Source organism: Trachymyrmex septentrionalis, unplaced genomic scaffold (assembly GCF_001594115.1).
Source record: "Trachymyrmex septentrionalis isolate Tsep2-gDNA-1 unplaced genomic scaffold, Tsep1.0 scaffold412, whole genome shotgun sequence".
Lineage (NCBI taxonomy): Eukaryota > Metazoa > Arthropoda > Insecta > Hymenoptera > Formicidae > Trachymyrmex > Trachymyrmex septentrionalis.
In genome coordinates, this window is record NW_017305582.1 from 56,041 (window position 1) to 61,246 (window position 5,206).

Genomic DNA, 5,206 nt, shown 5'->3' on the forward strand with positions numbered 1-5,206 from the left:
CAAAACTGGTTTGCAAAATTTCGATCCGGCAATTTTGATGTTGAAGATGCACCACGTTCTGGAAGGCCAGTTGAAGCTGATGAAGACACAATAAAGGCATTAATTGATGCAAACCGGCGAATAACAACTCGTGAGATCGCTGAGAGATTAAATTTATCGAATTCGACCGTTCATGATCATTTGAAACGCGTCTGATTGAAAATCGTCTTTCATTTTCATAAGAAAAAACGAAATTACTTTTCGAACACAACCTAATATATTAAATATTTAATTTTTACTGAAATATTATTAATGATCAACAAATTCATATTATACTTTTTATAGTACGTAATAACACTGTTTTTTTATTTGTTTTATAAATTGCAAGGTAAAATGTGAACAGACCAATTATTCGCCAGTAATTTCTCATCTTTTAATTTCAAACTTTTCTAATCTGAACCTTTTTAAGTTTCAATTTCTGTAACAATTTCCAGACATTTGTTTTTGCAATATTTATATTGTAATATGCAATAGTGTTTATAATTGCGATATTAATTTTAAAATGACGAATGTATGTGTTATTACTTCATGATTATCAACGACTATCAATAACACGTTGGCTGGTAATATTCATCGCGGAATGACGTGTCTTTCGAGTGTTCTTATCTCTTTTAAAATATAGCAGCTAGGTAAAAAAATTTCTGTACATAATTATACATAAACGGTTATACACGTCTAATTTATATGTAATTTATTTAGAACGGTTATAAATTGTGTACCACCGTTTATGCATAATTATGTATAAAAATTTTTTATCGGGCTGCTATGTTTTAAAAGAGATAAAATCACTCAAAAGACACATTATTCCGTGATGAATATTGTACCAGCAAACAGATTATTTGTAAACATTGAAGGTCATGTATATTGAGAAAAATGACCAAATATTCATTTGTCATATTGTTGAAATTAATATTACAAATACAAATAACATTACATATTAAAACATAAATATTACAAAAAGAAATGTTTCGCTACAAAAATTAAAACTTAAAAATTTTTAAATTAGAACAGGCCTCCAAACTTTAAAGACAGGAAATTATTTGTGAATAATTGACCACACAACATTTTACCTGCAATTATACATTTACAAAAATAACAATACAATTATGCATCATAAAGTATAATAATATCAATTTGTAGATTATTAATAATTATCATTTTTAAATAAAAAATGAAATGTTAAAAAAATATATATTACAAATTTTGCTGTAAATGTTTCACGTGATTACAGAGATGAAAAAATTAAATTAGTTTTATTGTTATTTGACTTGTTATTTGACTATTTTATATTTTCAACGCATTAGATTCTGCAAGAGTCATTGTGCATGAAATTCTAGAACAATAACTTTGTTCATTCGAATCTTTTTGAAATATTATAATATTACATGTTCCGAAAATTTAAATATTATATATATACGGAATATGTTCACACATTTAATTTTATAATAAATTATACATAATTATGTAAATTTTTACATAATTTTGTATAATGATGTTTTTATATATGAAATATAATTACCTATGAAAAAGAAATTTTTTTTACCGGAGACTATAAATAGACAAAAATCTAATTAAGTAAAAATTTAAAATTTTTTTATTACAATAACAAGTAGAAAACTTTTTTATAATTTTATAATTAAATAATTTTTTTATAATTTAATAATCAAAAACTTTATATTCTTATGAAATATTACAAAATCATAGAAACGTACTTATACAAATACCACTATTAATAATAACGTACAAAAAGAGAATAAGCATGTATGGAAATGTATGTGTCTCATAATCAGAGATATTACAAATGATTGATTACAAGATGAATGATAATTTATATTAAGCTGCTTTATTTAGTTTTATTACAATTTTTATAGGGAGTTTTGTATATCTTTTTTGTAAAAATCAATCAAAGAAAAATTCATGTTGTGCTTGTACCATGGTATGTATCGATGGATGTATGGATGGAGCAAAACAAAGTGTAAACATCTATTACTTAATTTATAATTATTTTTAACACTGTTATAATTTATGTTATATTTTTAACACTTATTACGGTTGAACACAGCAGCCATGAACCAAACCGGTAGCGGACAGACCATGAATCTTCTCAGCAACAATGTAATTCGTTTCGATCAATTAACAATGTACCTGAATTACATATGGATCATGCCTTTTATGGTAATTCTTTGTCTCGTGAAAGTATTCGTATACATTCCACTGTAACAGTATACATTGCACAAAAAATTTCGATCAGACTCTTGAACAAAAGTCTTAAATTTAAACTTTTAACTTAAATTTATTAACCTCTTTGGTAGATTATTGATAAGTATAAATTTTTTAATAATTATAGTATAATTTGTAGAAAACCTATTATATTGATTATATGTATATAAAATAATTGTATACATTTTACAACTCGTGATTTAGACTATAAAAACGTAGGATTTCTTCTTTTCACTTGTTTCGAAGTTGCTCTTAAATAATTGTTTGTTAAAGCTGATCAGTTTTATTTTTATTCGTAGACCGCGATCATAAGGACAATAATGTGACAAAAAGTCGGTATTTCGTGTTTGGTTGGCATCGGGACATTGTTGATCATTGTCCTCCCAGGACAAGAGACTTTGAGCTTCTTGAATCTCAAACTCAGAACCATGATTGCGCCACTGACGGACCGAAGAATACAACTAATGAGCGAACTCATAGCTGGGATACAAGTATCCCCAAAAAGTTGGTTAGTTATTTTATTATTAAACAATATATATGATAAATATAATAATATGAATAATACGAATAATATTAAAATTCAAGTATCATTTATAAAAAAATTTTATGAAACAAATTTATGAAATGGTAATTCTCGGTTTAGGTGGTGAAGATGTACGCCTGGGAGAAACCGTTCAGCCAGACTGTGTCAGTAATCTGAAAATTAGAGATTGATCAAATTAAATTCTCGTTGTACGTGCGCGCCGTGTATTTGGCCATCATAGTCTTCACTGAACGATTGACCGTCTACTTCACCCTGATAACGTTCGTCTTAATTATTAGGAAATAATTTGCCGATATGTGACCTATGAAATGTAGACATACTTTAACATACTTCAAATCGTCGTCGCGTTGTACTTTCCGCAAGGGCTAATACTACTGGATGAATCAATAGTGTCATTCAATCGATTGGAGGTATGTTATCATATTATTGTTATCATATTATTTTCTAATTTACGATGAATTTAAATCCCTTGATCGCGGTGGATACTCGTTGCTAGGCATCTCTATGGAAAGTGCATCACCGGATATCTTCACGACAATCTGACAAGACGAGGATACTTGTCACACAATTGCAATTCCTTCAAAGGGCGAATCACATCGTCGTACTGGATTGAGTAACATAAAATAATGTATTTCTTAGTTATTTCTATTAAATTAAAAAATGTTTAATTTTAAAAATTTAGCTTTAATTTGTTTTAAAAGTAAATAACTGAGATATAATAATGATAAAAGCAAATTTAATTTATTGCTGAATTAATATTAAAAAATTCTTTTTTATCGTTATGATGACGCAATTTTATTAATAACACATAAAAATGAGATAATTTTATAATAAAAATTAATGAATAATAAGATTTTTTTAATAAATAATGACAAGAAACTTTTAAACATTTAATTTATATGTAATTTACATATAATTAATTAAAAGATAAAGGTTGAATATTTTTTAAATTAAATATCCTGATTTTATTTCCTAAGGGTTTCGTGAAAATGCAAGAAAATTATAACGAATTAGTACAATTAAATAAAGATTTCTTTGGGATGTTGGACAATTTGAACCAAGCGCAGAGAAAGGAAGAGAAAAAATATAGAAAGGAAAAAATATAGAAACTGAAAAAAATATATTTTAACTTGAAATACGAAGCGCCTTATCGGGTTAAGATGTTGAACTATTATACAATATACACTCATTTAAATTGAATTAATTTTCAGAAATAAATTGTAAAATATATTTTACATTAGATTTATTTAATAAAAATAGATAGCACAAAAAATAAAAATGTAAAAAAAAAATAAAAAAAGGGACATAAATAAAAATAAAAATACAAAATAATTTTAAAAAATATCTGTATTTTTGCGCATAAAATATTTCTAATATACTTTCAATAATTATTATCAATTAATAAAGTGCGGAAGAAGTTTTTAAAAATTAAGATTTAAAAAAGTTAAATAGTTTTCCAATATTTATCTATTTTTTTTCTTAACATTATTTTCTTTATTTTTAAATAATTCAAGTTGAATTAACTTCATCAGATTACATCTACCTGTATTATGAGAGATATATTCAAGTAATAAGATTATTTTGCCATGCAGCACTCGGACACTGATGATTATGTGAAGAACAGCCCGGAAGCCGAGATATCGGCACACGGTCGAGTAGCTGGCAGAGTGTACAAGGAATATCTGCATAACGATGGCAATAATTTCACGCTATCCATACTGCTGATAATCTTCATCATCAGTCAGATCACCACTATCGGAAATGATTACTAGCTATCATACTGGACTACCTTGGAGAATGTTAGGCGTATTTAAAATACTAGTGACGTAAAACAATTCGCGAACATGTATAACAATAGTTTCCTTGAGTCGATCTTCATATTGAACCCGGACGACCTGCTGAGCACTATGGATGTCATACACGTTTACACATTCTGCATCATCGCCTGCATCGCTATTACGTTGTTTCACAGCTTTCTTTACATGAAGATTTCTATGAACTCGAGTAGTAACCTTCACAACATCATGTTCTTCAAACTGCTGCAGGCGCGCATGTCCTTCTTCCATAACAATCCTTCTGGTAAGTAATAGTTACGCAATCCGATAGTCGTCTTAATTACTGTACAGAGACTTCATCAAAATTATTTTATGACAATTTTTACAAATATTTTTTAGGTCATTTTTAGAATATTTCAAAATTTTTGTATAATTTTAAAATTTTTTAGAAAGATTTTTTAATTTTTAAATGATTTGAGACTTTTTAGAAATGTTGAGAAAGTTTGTAACTTTTCTAAATTTCTTTATAGATAGATGTAATTTCTGAAATAGAATTTACAAAATTCATTTTATAATTTCTAAAGAAAACTTAAAAAATGTGAAGAAATTGAGATATTATATATATATA

General features: G+C 26.8%; 1 pseudogene; it reads left to right on the forward strand.

Annotated features, from left to right (window-relative positions):
* The first annotated feature begins 2,085 nt into the window (after positions 1–2,085).
* LOC108751199 overlaps positions 2,086–5,206 on the forward strand; it is a 7,984-nt pseudogene continuing 4,863 nt past the window's right edge.